The sequence below is a fragment of the Muntiacus reevesi genome, chromosome X (genome assembly GCF_963930625.1).
Source record: "Muntiacus reevesi chromosome X, mMunRee1.1, whole genome shotgun sequence".
Lineage (NCBI taxonomy): Eukaryota > Metazoa > Chordata > Mammalia > Artiodactyla > Cervidae > Muntiacus > Muntiacus reevesi.
In genome coordinates this window covers 11,294,564-11,303,773 of record NC_089271.1, presented here as the reverse complement: position 1 = coordinate 11,303,773, position 9,210 = coordinate 11,294,564, and the positions used below count along the sequence as shown (strand labels likewise).

Below are 9,210 nucleotides of genomic sequence, written 5' to 3'. Positions count from 1 at the left end.
TTCGCTGAGTCCCCGCCCCCGAGATTCACGCCTTTCCCCGCCCACCGCCTGGGAAGCCAGCTTCCATTCCCTTGTTCCCAGGCCCCTGACTCCATGTTTTCTCCTCCGCCACACTCTGGGTCTGATTTTTTTTGAATAAGGATTTTGTTGACAGCTTAAGAGAATGATACATGGGCGCTGCCTTTGACACAGAGAAGGTTCACTATAATGTCAAATGAATTCGAGTGCCGAACCTCCTCAGTCGTGCCCAGACTATGTGCAACCCCATGGCCTGTAGCCCTCCAGGCTGCTCTGGTCATGGAATTCTCCAAGCAAGAATACTGCAGTGAGTAGCCATTCCCTTCTCCAGGAGAAGCTTCCCCAGGATTGAATCTGGGTCTCCTGCTTTGTAAGCAGACTGTTTACTGGCTAAGCCAGCAGGGTGATTCTAATCACGATTTAAAAAAAAAAAAAGTGACCGCCAAAATAGGAGAACTGAATCATTGGGAAAGTCCCCGATGCTGGGAAAGATGGAAGGCTTGAGGAGAAGGGGACAACAGAGAATGAGATGGTTGGATGGCATCACTGCCTTGATATACATGAGTTTGAGCAAGTTCCAGGAGTTGGAGATGAACAGGGACCCTGGCGTGCTGCAGCCCATGGGGTCGCAAAGAGTCTGACAGGACTCAGGGACTGGACTGAACTGAAGATGGCACGGCTCATACTTTCACTGGGTTAGACAGGGCTGTGGGCCATGTGATCAGTTTGACCAAGTTTTTTATTTTTTTTACCTCAAAACATTGTTTATTATGTGAATTTTTTTACAATACAAACAAAAAAATACATAAATGCAATATACGAATACAGCTAAATGCAGAATGGTGACTTTTTTTTCTTTTCAAGAGGCCATGATTCCCATTTCTAGTAAAATTAAAGAGACTGCACATAGGTAGAAATAGGTTGGTTCTTTGCTTCACAATTTTGCCTAGAAATGATTTATAAATGCATTTTCCCCCCTGCTACTTACCATAAAGTGCAAAAAGGGAATTAAAGGAAAGTTTCCTTGTTGGTTCCTATCATATGAAAGATGCTATATTCTATTTTTCAGCAGGGCCAATATATGAAAAATACCTAAATTAAACGTTATTACAAAAATGAAGCAGTAATGAGATTCTGGCTAAAGAGGGTACTAAATGAGAATAATATATATTTAAAGAATTCAAAACAAACAAACAAAAAAAAGGTTGTTATAAAAAAGCTCTAGGTGAATTGTAAGCATATAGGTTTTTTTTTCCATGTGTATTTTTAAACAATGGAAGTGTCAAAAAATAGGATCAACTGTGTTAGACTAAATTACATTATTGTATACGCTGCATTGAATGGAACCTCTGTATTATAATTATCATAAAGAAGCATAGTTTGCATCACATTATGGCAATTTATCCTCAATGAAACCTTTCAGAGTCCTTTTATTTTGGAATATCCTGTAAACAATCAAACCACCAGAACATGATTGTACAACAGTAAAATGTTTTCTTGCATTAAATTGAAGACATCTGTTTAATAAAAAAAAGAAAAGAAAATGTAGGAAAGGTACTTAGAGCTGTTAGTTTCTAAGTACACAACAACCCTAGACAATTCAAAGCATCTTAATCTCCATCAAGAACAAAAAAATAATAATAATAATTTCTGTCATGCTGTTAAATCCATCATTAAGGATAAAACCGGTGCCAATTGGTCTAACGGATCCAACAAACACTGATGTCCAAGCTGGCATATTGGCAACTAATACGTAACTGGTGGTCAATAGAGGGTTTAAAAGATCTTCCCTTTCTTCTTGTTCTTTTCCAAGGTTCTTGAAGAGTTCTGTTGTTCTAAATACATTGTTGGGCACCCCAGTTTGCTTTCTCATCTTCAAATTGACGACGTTTTTCCTCTAATTCTTTGTGCTGTGCTTCCAAATTCTTTTTCATTTGCTCATGGTGCCGTTGGAGCTCAGCTTCAGAGTCCTTCAGGTTTTGAACTTTTCCTTTGACCTTCATCTCAAACACCTGTTCCATCTCCATCTCCTTCGTTTTAGCTACATGTTCCCTTCTTTCTTCTTCCATTTGTGCAAGAGGGCTCTTAGTAAGTTGCCCTTTATTCTTGTTATTATCAACTCCATTATAAGTCACAGCTGCCAGTTTTCTGCTCTGATAGTTCTCATGGTGTACATTATTAGTGACATCTTTCAAGTCCTGCATATGTGTTCTTATCAACATATTTCTTAGAATTGTAAAATCACAATGTTCACCGTTTTCAACTTCTGCAACACCCCAAGGATACTGCCTTCCTCTGACCCTTTTGCCATTAACTTCAATGATAGTATTACTACCTACCACAGCAAGAGGTAAACGGTCCTTTATCTTTTTAACAAGCTTATTTTCTTCTTCATCATCTGTCTCTGGGAATTCATATATTTTAATTTTATGTTCTTGGATTTCTTTCATTATCTGTTTCTTAAACTGCTGGCATTCCTCTGGTATGAGTGTCTCTGCTTTGGCAATAAGTGGAATGATATTCACTTTTTCATGCAAATGCTTCATAAACTCAATATCCAATGGTTTAAGTCCATGTCCTGAAGGCGCAATGAAGTATAAACAACACTGCACCCTGTTACCAGGCATCTGACGTCTGTTCACTCTAGATTCTGTGTTTAGGTAGTCCTCGAGCTTACTATCAATGTAGTCGATAACAGACTGCCAGCAATTACTATTATCCACTGCATCTCCAAATCCTGGGGTATCGACTATTGTGAGCAGCAACTGAACACCACCTTCTTTGATTAAAACTTTGGATTGTTCCACCTGTACAGTCTTTTTTATTCTATGGGAAGGACCTGGATACTCTGGAGAATACAAATCTGTGAGGAATAATGAGCTGATTAATGTTGACTTTCCCAGTCCAGACTCACCCACAACCATAAGTGTGAATTCAAAACCTCTCTTCACTGATTTTCTGTATACTTGATTTGGGAGATTGGCAAATCCCACATAGCCTTCAAGGTTCTTCTGTTGAGCTACCATGGTGCTGCTGTTGATGCTTCTCTCCTCAGCAGCAGCGGATCTCGCACTCCAGTTTGACAAGTTTTCTGTGACACTGGTTTTCATTCTGTCTGCCCTCTGATAGATAAGGATGAGAGGCTTATGGAAGCTGCCTGCTGGGAGAGACTGACTGTGGGGAAACTGGGTCCTGTTCTGATGAGTGGAACCATGCCACTCATGGTAAGTAAGTTTAAGTGCTTAATCCAATTTTCTGTTGATGGGTGGGGCTGTTTCCCTCCCTGTTGTTTGACTGGAGACCAAACTAAGGTGGAGGTAATGAAGATACTGGCCACCTCCTTCCAAAGGTCCCAGGCAGGCACTGCTACACTCAGTGCCCCCGACCCTGCAGCAGTACACTGCCGACCCACGCCTCTGCCAGGGACTCCTGGACACTCACGGGCAAATCTGGGTCAGTCCCTTGGGGGGGGGGGTGTCCCTGCTCCTTTATCCCGGGCCCTGGGGCACACCGGGTTTTGTTTGTGCCTTCCAAGAGCCTGTTTCCCCAGTCCTGTGTAAGTTCTGTAATCAAATCCCACTGGCCTCACAGTCAGATTCCTTGGGGGTTCTCAGGTCCTTGCCAGATCCCCAGGTTGGTAAATCTCTTGTGTGTGCTAGAACTTTCAAAGCAGTGGGAGAATTCCTTTGGTATGATTGTTCTGCAGTTTGTGGGTCGTCTGCTCGGGGGCTCTATGGTTGGGGTTAATGGTGACCTCCTCCAAGAGGGCTTATGCCACAGGGTGTGCATGAGGAGGGCTCCTGCACCCAGAGCCCCTGCCCCTGAGGCAGACCACGCTGGCCCACCGTCCCTCCACAGGAGAGACTCAAACACAGTTCTGGCTCAGTCTCTGTGGGGTCTCTGAGCCCTGGTGTGCACAAGGTCTTCTTCCGGCCCTCCAAGCATCACTGGTAGGTATGGGCTTTGATTCTAAACGAAATTTCGACCCTCCTACCATCTTGCTGGGGCTTCTCCTTTGCCCCTGGATGTGGGGTGTCTTTGTGGTGGGACCCAACATTCTCCTGTTGATGGTTGTTCAGCCCCGAGCTGTAATTTTGGACTTCTCCCAGGAGAAGATGAGGGCACGACCTACTATTCCTCCATCTTGTATGGGAATCTTTGGTCAGATTCTCATAACACTGAATGGGGATTTCCAAGAGATATTTTGGTTATGGGAAAGATTGAAAGCAGGTGGAGAAAGGGACCACATGGCACAAAGCAATTAGCTGGCCTCACCAACTGAATGGACATGAGTTTGAGCAAGCACGGGTATTGGTCAGAGATAGGAAGGCTGATTGGATAAGCACAGCAAATGAACTGCACAATTTTCACGACCCAGTGATGGAAGCGGGCCCTCCTATATTGGCATTCACCTTTTATTTCTTTTTTTTTTTATTTTTATTTTTTAATTTTATTTTATTAGTTGGAGGCTAATAACTTCAAAACATTTCAGTGGGTTTTGTCATACATTGACATGAATCAGCCATAGAGTTACACGTATTCCCCATCCCAATCCCCCCTGAATCAGTTCTAATGAGATGGATGAAACTGGAGCCCATTATACAGAGTGAAGTAAGCCAGAAAGATAAAGAACATTACAGCATACTAACACATATATATGGAATTTAGAAAGATGGTAACGATAACCCTATATGCAAAACAGAAAAAGAGACACAGAAGTACAGAACAGACTTTTGAACTCTGTGGGAGAAGGTGAGGGTGGGATGTTTTGAAAGAACAGCATGTATATTATCTATGGTGAAACTGACCGCCAGCCCAGGTGGGATGCATGAGTCAAGTACTCGGGCCTGCTGGGCTGGGAAGACCCAGGGGGGTCGGGTGGAGAGGGGGGTGGGATGGGGGATCGGGATAGGGAATGCGTGTGGCTCTATGGCTGATTCATGTCGGTGTGTGACAAAACCCACTGAAAAATTAAAAAAATAAAATTAAAAAAAAACAAAAAAAAACATAGCCTCGATAACATAATTCTTAACAAAAGAAATATTAATATTATATTAGAGCATTTATACATGTATTACAAATATTACTTTATTCTGCCTGTTATTCCTTTCCTACTAGCTTACATACCACTTGTTTATGAAAACCAAAGTTAACACTCAGTCCTGCTATTTACTAGCCAAATGATCATTGATGATCTATGAGATTCAGTTTTACTCATTCTAAAGTGGTGATAGCAATTTTAATTGCATACATAACAAAATAATTACAAAGATAATATTGATAAATTATAATTATACATGTGATTTATAGCATTACTAGTTTTATTATTTTGTTCTGTACCATACTTTACAATATTTTTCTTTTATTTTTTTAAATTTTTTATTTTTTTTATTAGTTGGAGGCTAATTACTTCACAACATTTCGGTGGGTTTTGTCATGCATTGATGTGGATCGGCCGTGGAGTTGCATGTGTTCCCCGTCCCGATCCCTCCTCCCGCCTCCCTCTCCACCCGATTCCTCTGGGTACTTTACAATATTTTTCATGTAGTAGGCATTCAATCAATGTTTACTGATGAGCAAATTTAAGATAAAGTATCACATAAGATCAACTTTTATTGAAAATTTATTTTCTTTCCTCCTCTAGAACAAATACTTCAATTGAACTACAGAATGTTTTGATGAGATGAACAAGAAGCTTGCACTTTGGGACCAATCTCATTTTTCAGTTCTGTCAATAATGATTGTATTCTTAGATAAATCTTTTCTCATTTCTGGGCTTTAAATTCCTCTTCTGATTTTCCAGTGACTCAGGGACAGACTTTAAAAAAAAATTGAAATATAGTTAATTTACAATATTGTGTTAGTTTCAGTTGTACTGTATTACACTCAATGACAGACATTTTATAGTTCATATCAATACTACAAATAAATTTATCCTAAACTCATTTTCTATTTACAAGGCACTGTTTTGTATCCTGTTGAAAGAATTTTCTCATAAATTTGTGATATAATAATTGGTAATTTGATATTATATGTATGCTATAAACAATAAAATAATTGTTTAAGACTTTAAAAAAATAAATAAATAAATAAAAATGGTATTGTGCTGAATATTTAAACGTAATCATCTGGCTCAGTAATTTACACACACACACACACACACACACACACACACACATGCACATCCATACTTAGATGTCTAGCTTCTACCCCTGGCCCTGTCCATCCCTTTCCCTCTGCCCCATGATTATAATTTTCCTATACTAAGTATTTAAGTGTGAATACAAGCAAATTTAACTAAATGTTCTCTTCTGTTTCCCCTTTCTTAATTAAATGTAAGTGTGGCAGAGACAGTGTTCTGTGGTCACCAAGTTCCCCCCTTTTCTCGCTCTCTGATGAACACAGGAAGACTACACTTCCCAACCTCCTTTGCTGCTAGGTTAAGGCCCTATGACTAAGTCTGGCCAATAGGAGGTGGGCAGAGGTTGATTACACCATCTCTGCACCCCCTACCCCCACCCCCACGACTCTTGAGCAGTGTTTGCACTCTCTTTGGCTATGACCTCAAAGGCTACAGATTTAAGATGGTGGCATATAGATCTCTGAGTCACCTGACTCACGCTGAGTTGTGCCATGAGCAAGAAATAAATATGGATTATGTTAAGCTGCTGAGACGCCATACAGTCAGTCCCCTACACATGAACCTTCAAGTTGTGAACTTTCACAGATGCTAACGTGTATCTCGTTCCAGCAAGGAATGAGAACCTGGGCCATCAACATTAGGTGTGAGTGACATTGCAGCTTGCCCTCCATCTCCTATTGCTGATGACCCTTCAACTCAACCATCTTCCACCTTCTTTCCCTCCTCTAGTTAGTAACTTCTTGCTGTTTTACTCGATGCAAGCTATTTTACTGTACTACTGTGCTTTTCAAGGTACTGTAATGTATGACTAAAATGCTTAATTTTTTGTTTTTGTTTTTTTTTATTATTTGTGTGAAAAGTATTATAAGCCCATTATAGTCGGCATATAGTAACTATGTGTTAGCTGGGTACCTAGGCTACTTTATTGGACTTATGAACACACTCTCAGAATGGAACTTGTTCATATGTAGGGGACTTACTGTAGTTTGTTACTACACATAATGTGCCCACAAGAAGAAAGGAACTGAACAATACTAATCTGAACCTTCACTTTATTCTACTTAAAACAACATATCCTGAAGACCTTTCCATTTTCTTAATAGGTACACAATATTCCATTTTATGGCTCAATGGGTAAAGATTCTGCCTGCAATGCAGGAGACACAGGTTCCATCCCTGCGTGGGGAAGACCCACTGGAGCAGGAAATGGCAACTCATTCCAGTATTCTTTCCTGGGAAATTCCATGGACAGAGGAGCCTGGCGAGCTATAGTCCATGGGATCACAAAGAATCAGGCATAACTGAGCCCCTAAGCTAAGCAGGATTATTCCATTTTGTAGAGGCATCATAGGTTATTTAAGTAGTTCCTTTAAAATGGACATGGCTTATTTCTACTCTCTTGCCATTATGCACATACATCTTTATGATAATACGGTAACTGGAGAATGTCTTAAGCGGTTGATGTGGAAAATAGAAAAAAGATTTGAGAAGGGAAACACAATAGGGTTGCAGCAACACTGAAGACCCAGCTGACTGGAGACATCATAAATAAGTTGTAGTGCAAATCTGAGACATTCTCTGCTTTTTCTCTAAAGCTGCTCAGGTGAAGAACCTCAGGTGAAGCTGGGGAAAGGCAGATAGGTGGACCCAGTGAGGGTGGGGTTATGGGAGGCTGAGTTGAGAGCTGGTCAACAGGCAGGAGAAATGAAGACCTTGGTAGTAGAGTGGTTGACATGTTGCTCCAAGTTACCTGAGCTGAATAGGGAAGGAGGTGAACAAACAAAGAGGGGGTTGGTAGGGAGAAAGTGTAGGGGCCAATGGGCTAGAGTCATGAACCGAGAAGTATTGGGAGTGAATGAGAGAAAGTTGGAAGAAAGGAGTCCTTAATTCAAGTGCCAGATATTTGAGTTTGAGATGTCAGAGTTGATAGATGCTCTCCCGGACAAAAGTCAGCTCTAAGAAGTGATCATATGGCCAGCATGGAATAGAAGAGAAAGTCATCCTGGTGAAGAGAACAAGAAAATTAGAGGCAGGATTTTCTATGTGACATTCACTTGAATGTTAGACTTCTGGGAATCTGATAGGATTTGGCATGAAGAATAAGATTATGAGCCAGAAACAAAAATATTTAAAAGGCTTCAGGGATTTCTTAACTTGAATTCATGAATCCCTCAATGACCTAGGAATAGGCTTTAGGAAGTCATAAACACCAACCCTGAATTTACATATAAAATAGCACGTGGATATGTGTTCTCACATTTTCTTAGGAAAGGGCCCGTGACTTTTGTTAGTTTCTCAAAGGGTTCATGATCTTCTAGGCCCACCTCTCAACCTTAATAACCATAGCCCTCAAACAGTGCTAACAGAACTTCCTGCTGTGATGACAAAAGGTCTATGCCTTGCTGTTAATATGTTAATATGGTAGCTGCTAGCCACATGTGGCTACTGAACATTGGGATGTGGCTAATGTGACTGAGAACCTGCACTTTAAAGTTACATTCAATTAGCCACTGAACTGTTCAACTGTATATAAACAGCATATAGAAAAGTACTATGTTTTTTGGCTGTGCCTTGGCATTAAGAATCTTAGGTCCCCGACCAGGGATCGAACCCATGTCCCCTGCATTGGGAGTGTAGAGTCTTAGCCACTGGACACCAAGGAATTCTCAAGAACCACCTGTTTTGTGTGTTTCAGCAGCAAAGGCCAATTTTGTTTACCAGTGACATCTCTGTTTTGATATCTTGTCTTTGATGTACTTTTTTCAATTGTATAGGACTTAGCTTCTGTGTTTTATGGACTCTCACATTGCTGGTTATTTTTCCCTACAATGTGTTATTTGTCCATTTGATGATATCTACCTATATAAAATACATTTCCCCCACTGTCTTGCTTCCTCTATCAGTTCCTTAGAAGTATATAGGGCTTCAAGTTACTTTGTAACCTCCTGAAGCCTAGAGTGTTCAAAGGTCATCACGAATTAGTAGCTAGCAAATCTATCTGAATGGTCGCAATTCTCTGAATGGTTTCGGTATTCTCTCCACATAGCAGC

The 9,210-nt window shown here is 40.6% G+C and overlaps 1 pseudogene; it reads right to left on the bottom strand.

Moving 5' to 3' along the window:
• Positions 1-1,171: 1,171 nt before the first annotated feature.
• On the bottom strand, positions 1,172-3,086 carry LOC136153332 (septin-7 pseudogene; annotated as a pseudogene).
• Positions 3,087-9,210: the final 6,124 nt, after the last annotated feature.